Here is a 16,533-nt window from a genome sequence, read left to right on the forward strand (position 1 = left end):
TCCTGATATAGAAACATATATAAAAGCACCAATATCTAAAACAATCTCAGACTGGATAAGTCTAAATTATTCTGCAAATGGGAAAGAATTACTAACTGTAACATCAATAAATTAATTTTATTTACAAAAAAAAATTTCAAATAACAGATAAAAACAATTTGCCATGGCGCATATGTATTAGTATGCAATATAGCACAACTAAGCCCACTAAAACTCATATGATTAATTATTACATTGACTCATTTAGGAAAATTATTAATGCAAATATAGATTTAAAAATCTGGCTTGATCTTTTAACACCATTCATAGTTACAAAGAATTATCCACATAAAATATACAGAGAAATAATTAATTCCTGGAAACAGAAAGGATTGGTTTGTTAGTTTCAATGTATCAAAGAACTAAAAGTTCTGGATATGCAAACAATAGACACAACATACACAATTCCACAAGATTGGCAAACTATGCAAAGCATTCTGATGTATTTGCAAGATTTATGCAGAATAATTAGTAATTCTTCATTTAAAGAAATACCTAAACTTACAAAATACAGATATGAAATCATATATAATGATTATGACATGGGAAATAGTATTTTGAAATTTTACAAAATATTAATAAATTATAAAACAACACCCAAATCTTCATATTGGAATTATATAACAAAAGGACACTCATTACTGCTAACTGAAGAAATTAAATCAAATATTTTATTATCAATAAAACATACATCCTTTACACAATACTGGAAAGTTTTTAATTGGAAATGCTTGCACAGAGCATTTTTAACTCCAGATAGAATTATTAAAATTAATTCTTCCACAAAGGGAATATGTTGGAGGTGTGAGCAAATACACAATAGAGACTGGAATCACATTTTTTTCGACTGTGTTAAAATTGAGCCATTTTGGAATGGTATTAAAAACTTTTTACAAGCTTTTTTTAATGAATCGTTTAACTTATCTAAAGCTCTAGTATTATTAAATATGTACAAAGATCCTCATTTCAATGAGTCAAATATGTATCTAGTATGGCCAATAATTGCAATCTCAAGGAAGTGTATAACAAGAAGATGGAATACAAACACAGTACTTAATTTGGAAGACTTCTACAGCCTACTAAAGACCACAGCATTGTTGGAAATTAAAATTAAAGAATTAAGGATTCATCCTAAGCCATTTATTAACTATCCATGGGAAAAATTGTATAATTGATTGACACTTTATAATAACTGAAAAGATACACTCTGATAACTGAATTGTTATACAAATAAAGTAATTGTATATATTGAGCTCTTAGTGTCAGGCTGATGTAAATAGTGTACATAGTTATTAAGATGTCATATACAAATACTATGGGATTTATTCAATTGTATTTGAAAAATAAAAAAATTTTGAGGAAGAACATACTACTCCATTGAATAATTGATAGGAAGAGTGACTTACCTTGTGGCTGGGTCAGTACTGAGAGTGGTGCTGGAAGGCTGACTATGTCAGATGCACATAGTACACTCCTTTTACTTGGTAAAGCACAGGTAGTGTCATGTTTGGCATCCTTTTTACTGTATGTGCGAGTCAGAGAGAGGTGTCATTTCCTGGGTCCCTACCGTGTCAGTGTATGTGCTATGCGTTGCCTCTTTGCCAAGGCCTGGGCATAATGGGCATGCCTCCTTCTGCCTACATGGGCAAGCTCAGGTGGTTCCTCCTCTGAATCCCTCTGTGTCTGTGCTGGCCTTGACAATGGTGGGGGTCTTGGTTGCCTGCAGCTGCTTCCGCAGGATCATATTGTGTAGCATGGCATATACTATGAACATGTTTGTACAAGTAACTGGAAAGAACTGCAAGGCTCCATCAGATATGTCAAAACAGTGGAACCATGACTTGAGCATCTCAAACACACACTCTGTTATGATTCTGGCTTGTGCGTGTGTGCCTCATTATGGAGTTCTTATTCAGGTGTGTGTGCATTTCTGAGGGATGTCATCAGCCACGGCTCCAGTGCATAACCAGCATCCCCCACTAGCTGGCCATATGGGATGTCCCCACTAGCAAATGACCGGTACAGCTGTGTAATATGCCAGATGTGGGAGTCGTGATAGCTTCCAGGGCTGCCAGCATGCACATTCAAGATAATACCCTGGGCATCGCACATGACCTAGCAGATGATGAAGGGAAAGCCTTTGCGGTTTATGTAGACCCTACCCTGCTCACCGGGTGATGCTTTCATGTGTATGTGCGTGCAATCTATAGCACCCACTATCTCAGGGTATTCTGCTATTTGGTGGAAGAGATGCATACTGCTGGTTAACATCTCATGGGTGATGGGGAAATATATGTGCTCACCGGCATGTGCTAATATGGCAGCCAGAACTGGTGGAGTACCCTAGATGTTGATGTCTGTGAGATCCCCGTGATATTCCCAGTTGCCCTTTGGAAGGTACCTGTGGCTAGTATTCTTAAGCCTACGCATACCTTGGTATCCACTGGGATGGGTTTCCCTCTGTTGGTTCTGTGTGTGAGGCGGGGCCAGCACAGCTCAACAATTTTCTGTAAAATGTCCCTGTCCACCATATAGCAGTCCACTATCTCCAGCTCATGTAGGCCCTGGTAGGTTACCCTGGGTCGTACACTCTTTTCCTCCTCCTCAATGTGGGATGGTTGTCAGTATTCACATCCTCACCACCCTCAGCCTCTTGCACATATTGATATATGAGAGTGACAGCAGCTCGTATCATTTTGTTCGTTTTGTCAGGTAAATTTTCCCTGTCTGTGTACACCGGTGGTGTAGAGTTTGTTTGAAAAACAAGAATGAATGGGGTTCGCATAGTTTATAGTACTGTGCTGTGCTGCTGCCTGTGTAATTGGCTGATTCTGATACATTTCACCTGCCACCTATGCTAGTTCTCCTTGATTGCCTTCCTACTGCTGTTTTCCCTTCCCATTGCCTTCCCGTTTATGCCCTAAGGCACGTATTGCATACCCAGTGCTTCACATGTGAACTGAGCTGCTATTTCCTCTTTTTTTTTTTTTTTTTTTGCTTAAAACCTGGTGCATGAAGTGCACACCCGTTTAAGCTGGGAAAACATTGCTAAACAATGTGAGACACACCCCCTTCCTGAGCTCTGCTTACCTAAGAGCAAACAAGGGCTGCAGGGCTCCAATACGTTTACACCAAGCATGACACACCCCCTACTGAAGTCATCCTCTTGTCCTGCCTACATGGCTCCCTTTTCCTGCACCTGCACGATTAGGTGCAGGCTTCCAGTAGGTAGAAATCTGTGATTCAGTATAGGTCCCTTCATTTTCATGCCGCAGTGTACAGGTCCATAGTTACAGTTCCCACTCACACTCTTTCCACTTGGCAAACAGTGCTCCCTTGTCTTGTTTACATTCTGCCTGCCATTGACTATAATGGCAGAATGCATATTTATGTTAAATGGCTGTTTTTCCCTTTTTTTTTTTTATTTTCGGCACCCCCGTGTTTGTGCACTGCTGCCCTAAGCTTAAACAGCTGAGATTGGCCAAAAAAAAGTTCTATTTTTATAATAATTATGTGGATTTTAATGCCAGTGGCCTTATATTTGGCCACTGGCTTGTCTGTTCTACATAATACATGCTTTTCATGAGCTGTCATGCTTCCATTTTGTCAGATGCAAAAATGTATTTGGCTACTAGCCGAATACATTTTTGCACTGACACTGTTACTATACGGAATCCATTCAGCTTGCTGGATTGCAAAATCACCACATTTGCATGGTTTTCACAGTATAGGCCGCTCGTGCGCATGAAAACAGCCCTATCCTGGATCAGACAGTGGCCATATTGCATGCAGGAGCTGCTACACTGTTCCTGCATGGAATTTAGCCATTCATGAATCCGGCCCAATGACAGGTAATATTATTCCTAATGGTTGCTAAACAACAGTCACTGATCTGCTATAGCGATACTAATGTTGCACAATGTGTTTTTATTTTAAACAAGAAGCATCTTTATTAAAATATCACTTATGACATAAGCAATCATACATTTATGTAAATGAAAACAAACCATATTGATATATTTTCAGTTTGTAAACATTATACATCACTTATAATCTACCCAATCATTGTCAGTCAAACAATGCATAGCTCATTTAAATCCTGCCTTCTTTTAAATTTAGTTCCTCCATCAAAATGGTATTCTGCATGTATTGTTAGCATAATTCCCATTTTTATGTGATTATTTCCTACCCTTTTGTAAAGATCCCATTTCCAGTTGTTTTAATATGTTACTATTTGCTGTAATCAGTACAAAACTGGTATTTCTATGGCTTATGTTTGTGCGTGTGTGTGTGTGGGGGGGGGTGCTGTGTAAGAATAACAAACTGGCTTTAATTTCTTTCACTTTCTATGACAAATGGCATCAGCACTCCCATTATGCTGGGAGAACGTGGGTGCAATATATGTAAAAATAACAAGTTGGTCATAACTTCTTTTACTTCCCATCACAAACATAGATTTTACACATGCTACGTGGCTATCCTTGGTCGTTTGCAAGGAAGAAGATGCGTTTGAAAGCAATGGCTCATTGCCACCATGGCATGGAAAATAACATTGCCATTTCTCATGCTTTCCTCTGGTTGAATTCTTGAATGTGACTTTTTCTATGTGACATTTGTGTGTGTCTATCCATGATCTCATCTTTCCTCCAGCACCTTAAAGACATGCAGTAGAAGATCTCTGGATGTGAAAATGAAGTGTGTATGTGTGTGTGTGTGTGTGTGTGTGTGTGTGTGTGTGTGTGTGTGTGTGTGTGTGTGTGTGTGTGTGTGTGTATACATGTGCATGTGTCTGTGTTTACAATATCACTGATTTTTATTTGTGTACACATGCAATAATGCTGGGCACAATACATAACCCTTCTGGGTAGCAGTAAAAATGCAGTTAACAAGTAATTATCTTTTAAAAATAAGGCAAAAATACATCAGAAAACATTAAAACCTTTAGGGCTTCTATGGGTCTGGTGACCCCCTTCACCCCAGACTGTATAAATGGATTTTGACATGGACTTAGCAGCCTCTGCCATCAGCTGCATCATTTCTAAAATGAGCCCTGTTCAGAGATGTGTACAGACAGTTACTGTAACCTGTGTGCATTTTGGGAGTGGGGCAAGGATGGTGTAGTCATTACTTCTTTAATTTTCCTCATAATCAAACCTCCCAGTGTACACAGGCTACAGTAACTGTCTGTACACACCTCTGAACAGGGCTAATTTTAGAAATGGTGCAGCTAATGGCAGAGGCTGCTGTTAAGTCCATGGGGCTAGGCTCAGTGTAATCATTGTTTCTTTCATTTTTCTCACAGACCACAGACCTGTGCAAAGAAGGTTACTATAGCTTATGTATTGTCTAAGAGCAGCAAGTTGGAATACATTCTTGTGATCACTCTTTTTTCAATTTACTCACAATTATTCATCTGGCACCATTACACCTATACAGATGGCTGCCTTTCATTACTGTGAACATTATTTTGTTTTACTTTGTTAGCAATTATACATCAGGCACATATACAGGTGTCTTTGTTTGGGGTGTAGGGATGAAGAGTGTGGGGGCATGTTATGTATATGTATGACAACAGTCTCATGAAATATATGACTATGGCCATTTGAACCTCTGCTTTCATTCCAGTCTATCACCAGTGGCTGTCATCTTTTTTGGGGGGTAGGCATTATTCCCAGATAGTATATATGTAGCCTCTAAAAGATCTTTCTTGTTAGTTTATTGTGAGCTACAAGTTTATCAGTTTTTAACATTAAGCCTGGACACAAATTATCCCCCAGATTCATGAAGCTCCATGCAAAAATAAGACTATTCTTGCACAGGGCATGTCCAAGTAGTGCACAGACTCTAAACATGCCCCCTGCACTCAGAAAGTACTGTACGGCACTTTCTAAGCTGAACTGACATAATATTAGAGCTTTTCCCAAATATTATGCTAGTATTTCAGTGTCTGCGGACACTGAAATGAAAACATGATAATTTCAGTGTCCGTGGACACTGAAATAAAAACGGCAACAAGAAATCAATGTAGGGGGTGTGTGACAGGTTCTGTGACACACACCCTGCATTGTTAAAGTGGCATATGAAACTTTTGCAACCTGATAAAGCTAGAAATGTGTGCAAATGTACACATAAAGGTGGATAAATCCCCCAAAAGTGAAAAAGCACACGCATAGCCCCACAAACATAGAAAGTTGATAGAGAACAGGTCATACATTACCATGAATTATGTAAGGGTAGAAGTCTGAAAGCAAATCTATACCAATATCCCCTTACAGCAGTGCATGTTAACAAAGGAACAAATGATGGGGGAATAAATACTACATTAGGGATAAGCCTGAAGAATTGCCCCCACACACTTAGAAAGTTGATAGATAACAGGATATGTATTAGCATGAGTCCCTGAAGGACAGAAGCCTGAAAGCCAAATGAATGCCAGTATTTCATGATTGCAGTACCAAGTAGTTGTCAGAACACCACACTACACACCCATATAACCTACTAATATATACATTTTTTCACTAGTCTAAAGAATGTTTACATGTAGCTAAGTGTGCGTGCACGTTATGGCCATCCGCTTAGCATAGCTTAAATATCCCATAGGAGCTAAGTGCAAACAGATAGGAGAGAGTTGCAAGCTAATGTAGTGTAGTGGCTAGAGTTGCAGATTTATATGATGGTATTTATGATTTGATTCCCAAGACAGGCCACTTATTTTCCTATATGAAAGTAGTGTTGAAATTATTTTAGTAAATTTAAATTATGTAGCAACTTTTTTTGTCAACCAGGGTAGTGTAGCAGTCCCAAAAGTGAGTGGCCTAATGGTTAAGGTGTTTGCCTTACAAATCCACGGTGCAGCGTTTGAATCTCCCAAGAGATAATTGGCTAGACTTAAAATGGCTTGCAAGGGCAGTTAACAGTACTAATCTATGTTGGTGTAGAAAAGATATGAAAACAAGTGCCCTATATAATATAGTCACACAAGAATATATTTTAACGAACGCACAGAGGGGGATATCATGGAAGGTAAACATAAAATTATAGTGTGTATATAAATATTATTTTATAATATAAAATTATAGGTATAATATGCTTAAACTTTCCTTAATTATGCTGTATCCATCAGACTTTGTTCTGCCCAGCAACAAAGTAGTCAGCCCTGCCAAGTCTCAAACCTAGGATGCTGGCACAACAGCAGCTGTACAATCACAGCAAATTACCACTACACCATCAGAGCTGTGCAATGCTGCAATGCTTTAACAAACATATCATGCATTTTGGTCATTTAACATTAATGAAAAAACAAAATAGCAGTCGTACGTATCAAACCCATGACCCTGAACACTATATGCAAAAAAAATGCATCACTACACCATCCGAGCTGTAAGGATAAGTATTGCTTTTTCAAACATATCATGCAATAGAGGCATACGACATTAGGGAGAAAGCTTTGTGCAACCATTCATGTGTTGTATATAGACATATGCACACACACACACACACACACACATATATATATATATATATATATATATATATATATATATATGTCTGATGAAACAAATATATTACAAAATTAAAGTCATAATATAGATAAAGGAAGGAAAAAATATATATGTATATAACATGCAGTGCAGTTGTACCTCAGAATCATCCCTCTCAACCTGTTAGTGTCAGAAACCTGCACAAAGGCTGTATAAGTGGGGGGAATGAGTCACATGTAGGACATATTTCAAATTGCTGTTACAAATGAAGAAATTTGCTACAGCAACAGGGTGAATTTCAGCAGACAATTACTGAAGGATATGAGGATGGAAACTGAAATTTTATGTCATTATTTATTGACATAAACCCTTGGATCATCACTGGGATTTACCAGACAAATACAAATAAATTGTGGAACTGAACAAAAGTATGGTCTAGACATCCGCTCATTCTGTGAATATCCTGGCAGTGGAGAGGTATGCTCAGAAACCAGTAGTGCAATGAATCCGGACCAAGCCTGACAAAGTGGGGGGACAAAGGCCTGAAAATAGGTACATTTCCAAAAATATGTCAGTAGATAACCTGAGAAAGTTGATATAGTAACACTGTATGTCTTAACATATATCGACTGAAATATCACAATTCCAGAACTCAATTGCTTCTCATTAGTTAGTGACCTCAGTCCCCACATCATCCCACTGATGTGTCAGGAATACACAACAATTATGGGGACCAGACCAAAGATACCAGTCAGACAACTGGACAGCCTACAAGTATGTGTTCATAACACAACATTATGGAAACTACACTAAGCTACCAAGCAATGTCCAAACTACAATCAGAGTGACATAACACTACCCAAGTCCAGCTCTGGGGCTGTATACATGCATTAGCAAATATAACAGGCACTACAGGGATGTAACACTAGAGGAAAACAGACACTGGTGTGAAAGTGCATACCCCCAAACAATTGCACCACAGTCGCACCGACATACCAGTAAGCAAACTGAACATGACAGTATGATGACTGTGTGAACAACAAAATCCCGTTTGCCACTCACATATTACCCCTTCATATATTGCCCCAAGTCACAGTGTAGTGGGAATCTTGAGGTGTTACGGGACATGTCACGGTCTGCATGTACAAACATATACAGGCGATAGGGGACCAGAAACTGAAACAGCATGCACAGTCAGATAAAAAGGGCCCATGACACTCACATGTATCCCCTCCCTACACAGCCCAAATAACATGTACACACTACACTGCTACACAATTCCAACAGTCTTTTAACAATGGGCCGACATACACAGACCTCTCAAATGTACAGTTTCCTACAGAATGTATAGGCACAGGACTCATATCTATGGCTGCTTCCTTGTTACATGTCTGGGGGTCTATGACATCACTGGGATGGTAGCAGGAATGAATACAATAAATTATACTACATATCTCTAAACCTCTTAGTGCATGACATCTGGACAGAGCCTGACATAATTGGTCACAGAGGCCCAAACACAAGGGTATATTGGACATATTGCTGTTATAACTGTAGATAGTTGCTGGTGTTACCAGCTTTGTTGTAACATATCTTTTCTGAGGGATATGAAGTCAGTAACACCAATTGATGTTAGCATGTACTGATTGCATTCCCCAGAGTATCCTACTGATTAGCAAAGGACAACAACTGTCTGGGGAACAGACCAAACATGAGCCACACATCTGGACAGTGTCTAGGCTTCTGGACAGTGTAGTGGTATGACCGCAGTGATGTAACAGAATGGAAATCCCCTGACAGCTGTCAAACATGTCACCCAACACCTTATGAAGTGCAGTAAGACCAACATGACACTCCACCATATCACCTCTGAGCAATTACCCATGTATACTCAAATATAGCATGCACTACAGTGATGGAACTGTAGTGAAAAGCAGAGAGTGGTGCAAAAATGTTCACCCAAAAACATTTTCACCACAGTCACAGCAACATACCAGTACCCAAAATTAACTTTAGAGTAGAATGACTGTCTAAACAATCATATCCTGATTGCCGGTCACACACTACACTGACATAAACTGGCCCAATTCACAGTGTACTGGGAATCCTGAGGTGTTACAGGACATTTCACAGTCACTCCCTACAAGCATACATACCTGATAAACCGCCAGCAGCTGTAGCAGCATGCAGAGTCAGATAGGTAAAGGATGTATAGCACTCAGATCTGCTACTCTCCCAACCCAGCCCAACAAACAGCTACACACATTACTGCTACACAATCTTGGCAGTCTTTTCACAATGGCCAGACAGACACAACTGTCATATGTACATATTTCCACGGAATTACCAGGGTGTGGAACCATAATCCTGGTCACCTCTATATACCAGAGTCTGACAGGTCATTAGCATGATAACTGGAGTGCAATTGGTAATTAATGATATACCATACCTCTGCACCTCGTAGTGCAGGACATCTGAGCAAGGCATGATGTACTTGTGGGACAGGGAGCTGGAAAGATGGATGTATCACGTATAATGGTGCTACAAACTGAAACAGTAGCTAGTGTTACATGTGTTGCTGCAACATAACATCCCTGAAGGATATGATGTCTGGAACACCAATGGATGTCAACAGTTTCTGACTACAGTCCTCACATTATCCTACCAACCCCATAAAAACAGACATTGTTCGAGGAACAGACAAAGCATAACTGGCAAACATCTTGCCAGTCTGTGGACAACATGCCATTTGAGAGGTATGTCAGAGGCATATCACTGTCAGATGTCACGTCATCCAGTAACTGCATGTCCAGATGAACCCTGTCAATCTAGCAACCCTCCATGTGTAAAACACCACTAATAACATACAATCTGTACCCAATTCTGGAACTTTGTTCCCCACGGTGTTGGGCTGTCTCCACATGTCCTGTCCTGTGAGATATTTCCACCTACTGTCTGTGAAGCTGTAGCCCCCACACCTCTATAATGTCCCCTGCACAGGCATGGAAAATGGGCAGGGCCCACATGAAGGGCCTCCCATATATTGGGACTAGCAGCAGTGTCCAGGCCCACACCACAATACTATGTGGGCACCTACATAGCTTTATGGCCACAGCAATACCCAACAGGACATCAACCCCCTCAAGGTAGGCTGAACACCTGTAGTGGACAGCAGCAATACACAACTACCATCATTGTTGGAAATAATCACAAGATGGGCCAAGAAGGAACAGATGCCTCATTGGAAGCCATGTCACTGTGTTCTGCACAAGCAAATAAGGTCACAGGTGTTGTACCCTAAGGCTGTCTTTGAGTGCCAACTAGAGACATCCACCAAGGACAATCACTAGGCTTTCCAGATGTGTGTCTGCAGTTCCACAGGCAACACACACATCTGTCTGTAGTGGTGGTCAATAACACCACATACACATATGACATGGATATAGGCAACCGGCTGTGGACAGGTGAAGTGTAAACATCACCCTCCTGTTCCCCCATAGGTACATGTGCATGTACAGCACCTGCCCCCTCCCCTCATGATCAGGAAACGGTCTGTAATGCCCTCTCAAAGGCAACACATAGAGGTCTCCATAGGCCTGATACCATTTCTGGCTCCATCCAACATGAACACAGGTATGGACTCTCAGACCCATTCTACAGTGTATTCAACCACAGCCTGAGCACCAGTGTCATCCCATCTGCACAAAACACAAGACAGAAAGTTGATAGAAAACAGGTTATGCATTAGCATTAATGTTCAGAAGGATACAAGTCTGAAACTGAAATATATGCCATTATGTCATGACAGCACTCCGCAATGACATGGCCGAAAACATTAATACTTTCCATTTAATATAGTAATATAATATTAATATCCAATAGGCAATAAATGAAAATATACAGCTGAAATCCCCAAACCAAGATAGTGTAGTGGTCAACGTCCCAGCTTTGCATGCAGGCGTACACAATTTGAGTAATACAACAGGCAATCCAAATCTATGTGGGAAAGCAGTGTTAAATGTGCTATGTTCATATTAAAATATGTGGTAAGTTATTTTTTCACCCAGGACAGTGTAGTTGCTGTAAAATGGATGTGTGAGTGCATATAACATGTGAAAACACCCATGTATACATGTGTCCCATACAGAAGTTACACTCATTGCTACTGTAATGAAAGCACATACAGCCATGTCATGTAATAGAAATCATATACATTTACTAAATGAAGTCATTAGTGTGGTATATTATGAGAATGAACTGTGAGTAATGGTTAGCAATGCTCAGCTATGCTTAACAGGTTTAGCAATACATTTCTGTTGTCCTCACCCCTGTCTCTGGGGTTTGCGTGTCCAAATTCACCTCCAATTCTGTAGAAATGTACAGCTGTTGCTGTATAAGAAATGGACAGCTATGAACCTTCCATACACCTGTCCTGCACATCTGTAGCTATCTCTCATATTATTCTACCCTTTGCGTGCCCCTTTTCCACCACATTCCTATCAGCTCTTTCTCTTTTCTTTTAAATAATTAGTGTGGATGCAAGTGTGATTAAGTGGTTGTAAGTGGGAGCAAGAGCAAGAAAATCTGCAGCCCTGCCAGGTCTTGAGCCCAGGGCCTTTTATACTATAGTCAGCACAATGCGCCACTACACCATTTGAGCAGTAGGGAGTGATGATGCTTTTTCCAACATATGCTCATTCAACAGTAGGGAAATGTTTCCATAGAATCAGTCAGGTTTTGTATTTATACATCTACACATGTATATATGTATGGAGATGCATATATATGGACAAATATATACATAATATAAATAGTGATATACATATAAAATATACACACACACACACACACACACACACACATATATATATATATATATATATATATATATATATATATATATATATATATATAAAGAAACTACACATACATAGAAAAACACAAACCAAGTAGCTAAACCAATCAAACAGTCCAAAAAGAAGCACAAAGGCTGGTAACCAGGAATACAGCCAAGCAATTTATTTAAACACTGGTAAGCACTTTTGTCTGGTAATCATCACCAGACTTCTTCAGACAAGTTTAAACACCCCATTGTAAAATTGTATACACACAGTGAATAGGATAATTGACTAATTAAATTTAATTGATGAATTAAAATTGATTAATGAAAGCAGCTCAAAACCAAAAAAAACTGTAAAACCTAAAAGCTGAGAAACAGCAAGGGAAACAAGGCAAAACAAAAAATGTGTTATATAGACATTTAAAGACATTTCCCAACCATACATTTAAGTTCCTGGTGATCCAACAAGGCAAGTGTGAAGCCGGGGGGTGGCCTTGGAAATTACATCTCGAGGAGAAAGAAACCTTGTGGTAAGTTTTTTTAAATGCTTACTTTCCACCAGGACTCAATGATGTGATACCCATTTCTAGTAAGCTTGATTTGAAAGTTTTTGACAGATGAATAAAAGCTACTTAAATGGTATTAATATATAGGTATCTGTATATATGTATATATATATATATATATATATATATATATATATATATATATATATATATTATAATTCATATATTTTTATAATTCATATATTTTCTGTGTAATATGTTTTTATATCAGTTTTTGTTGTTAATTTGTGTGAATAGAGCATGTGTTTCCCTTGCTGTTTCTCAGCTTTTAGATTTTACAGGATTTTTGATTTTGAGCTGCTTTCATTAATCAATTTTAATTCATCAATTAAATTTAATTAGTTTTTAATTAGTCAATTAGCCTATTCAGTGTGCATATAAAATTTGCAATGGGATATTTAAACTTGTCTGAAGAAGTCTGGTGATGGTCACCAGACAAAAGCACTTACCAGTGTTTAAATAAATTGCTTGGCTAGATTCCTGGTTTCCAGCCTTTGTGCTTCTTTTTGGTCTGTTTGATATATATATATATATATATATATATATATATATATATATATATATATATATATATATATATATGTATATATATAGCCATATATATATGTATATATATATATATATATATATATATATATATACATACATATATATATATATATATATATATATATATATATATATATATATATATATACTCATAACATGTAGTGGAGTCATACCTCACAACTATATCTACTAACCCATTACTGCACGAAATCTGGCCCAAGGTAGTCCAAATGGGACAAAACCAGGGACACATTCCAAATATTGGTCTTATAAATGTAGAATGTTGACAGAGTGACAGGGTTTGTTTTAGCATACATGCTCTGAAGGATGTGAGTTCTGAAAGTGAAATGTATGTCATCATTTACTGTCAGAAATCCTCAGCTCATCACAGTGATTTACTAGGGATATGAAAATAATGCATCTGTAGAACAGATCAGAAATATGAGCAATAAGCCTGGACATAAAGTAAAAATCCAGACAGTCCCTAGGTAGGCTCAGGTCCCCTTAGTGCAATGAACCTGGGCCTGGCATGACAAAGTGGGGAGAGAAAGCCATGGAAATGGGGACATATCTGAAATACTGGAGTAGATAAGCTGACACAGTTGCTGCAGTAACACCCTCATGTCATCTGTCCTAACATATATTGACTGAAATAGCACAAGTCCAACACTCAATTTCTTCCCACTAGTTAGTGACTGAAATCCTCACATCAGCCCACTGATATGTCAGAAATATACAACACATACAGGGGCCAGGCAACACTATGTCCTACAAATATCTGGACATAACATCGGATTAGGGAAACTACACTCAGCTGCTAAGCATGTCACCAAGCACTGTCCAAACTACAGTCAGACTGACACAACACTAACTCAAATCTGCTAAGGTGAATCACACATGTACTGGCAAATATATCAGGCACTACAGGGATGTCACAGCACTGAAAAACAGACACCAGTGTGAAAGTGCATACCCGCAACCAATTCCACCACAGTCACAGTGACATACCAGTAAGCCAAAGGAACAGTACAGTATAAGGACTGTGTGAATAAAAACATCTCAGCATGTTTGGCACTCACACACTACTTCCACATACACCGGCCCAATTCACAGTGTACTATGATGCCTGACTGTGGTATGGGACATGTCTCGGTCTGCCCCTACAAACATATACAGCTGATAGACCACCAGAAACAGGAGCAGCATGCACAGGCAGATAGAAAAGGAGCCATAACACATATATCCATGCCCCTATCTACACAGGCCAAATGACATTGACACAGTACACTGCTACACAATCCTGACAGTCTGTCAACAATTGCCTGAAATACACAGACCCCTCAAATGTACAGAGTCCCACAGAATGTCCAGGCTTTCCCCTCATATATAAGGCCTCTTCCACATAAGATGTCTGGCAGTCTGATACATCATTGGGATAATGTCAGGAATGTAGGCACTAAATAATCAGGGCTATATTAGATGAACGAAAGTTCATCTTAGCAAACACTCACATGAGCGAATATTGCAGAATTCGAAACTGCAATTGTGAGATCGCGGTACAGTGAAGATGGGAATATTTGGCCTTTCCTCACTGTAGTGTGATCTCGGAGTTGGAATATATATTTAGCAGGAGGTGTGGGGGGCACAGCCCCCCACAATAGCAGTTTCGAGTACCTGGATATTTGCTCATGTGAGCGTTCGCTAAGACGAACTTTCGTTCATATAATATAGACCCAAATAATCATATTCCATACCTATCAACCTCTTACTGCATGACATCTGGACAAAGCCTGACATAATTGTGGGACAGAGGCCCAAAAACAGGGGCATTGTTGAAATATTGCTGTTATAAACTGAGAATGTTGCTGTTGCAACAAGGTTAGTTGTAACATATTCTTTCTGAGGGTTATGAGGTCAGAAACACAAATGGATGTTAGCAAGTTACTGACTGCAATCCCCAGAGCATGCTACTGATTTTCCAAAGACAAAAAAATGTCTGAGGAACACACCAAACATAGGAATCCAAATCCTAGCCTTTCTGCAGACAGCCCTACAGGTGAGAGTTATGTCAACCACATAACACTGTCAGAATTAAAATCACCCAGGAACTCCATGTCCACCCAAACCCTGTTAGACTAGCATTAATCCAAATGTATAACAGCAATACTTACATTATGTCCCTATGTCTGGAACATTCTCCCCCATTCTGTTGGCCTGTCTCCACAGTTTTGGTTGTAAGACACATTGCCAAATACCCTCTGTGATGCTGTTGTTCACAGACCATGAAGTTATCCTCACTGGCAAGGAAAAGGAACAACGCCCACATGATGTACTCAATGATAGGAGTGTGTTGCCATGTCATTGCCTATATGAATAACAACACAGCTGTCCTGCATGCAATTATCAAGTGGGGGACACTGACTGGTGCACAGGCCATCAGCTGCTCATTAGCATTACCTACAAAAGGCAAGCTGCTGCCTATGTAAAACAGATGTACATCCTACAGTCTTGAGAGAGAGAGACAGAGAGAGAGAAAAACAGCAAAAAAAAAAAAGAAAAACCAAGCAGGACATAACTACCTACACTTGAATAAAACAAACAGGTATGTCAAACAAGTAAGCATGTAATGGACTGCAGTTGGAGGTATGTAAGAATGGGAAATAGGAACTGTAACATATATGTCTCAACAAGACTTGCTGTACTGATATATTGCTGATCAGAACCTATGGCTATAGCATCTGGGTCTGTCTGCAGTGACATAGATCATAGGTCAGGCCCCTGAGTCACCCCCAGGAAAGGATGGCTCACATATGACTACTACTGCAGTGTGTGTTGAACAATACTGACTGTGACAATGCTAGGCCAGCTACTGGGATGTTGTACATATCCATATCTTACTTGTGAATACAATTGTGATATACTTGGTTGTCTCAGAAATGTGAGAGACCTATACATGGTATTTGCATAGTAAAGTACTGTTGCACACATGTGTGTTGAACTGCATGTGATATACTGAGCTCATACCATTAAACTGTCCAGTGTTATGCACACTGACCAT

This window comes from Protopterus annectens, chromosome 1.part0, assembly GCF_019279795.1.
Source record: "Protopterus annectens isolate FY-2018-M chromosome 1.part0, PAN1.0, whole genome shotgun sequence".
NCBI lineage: Eukaryota > Metazoa > Chordata > Ceratodontiformes > Protopteridae > Protopterus > Protopterus annectens.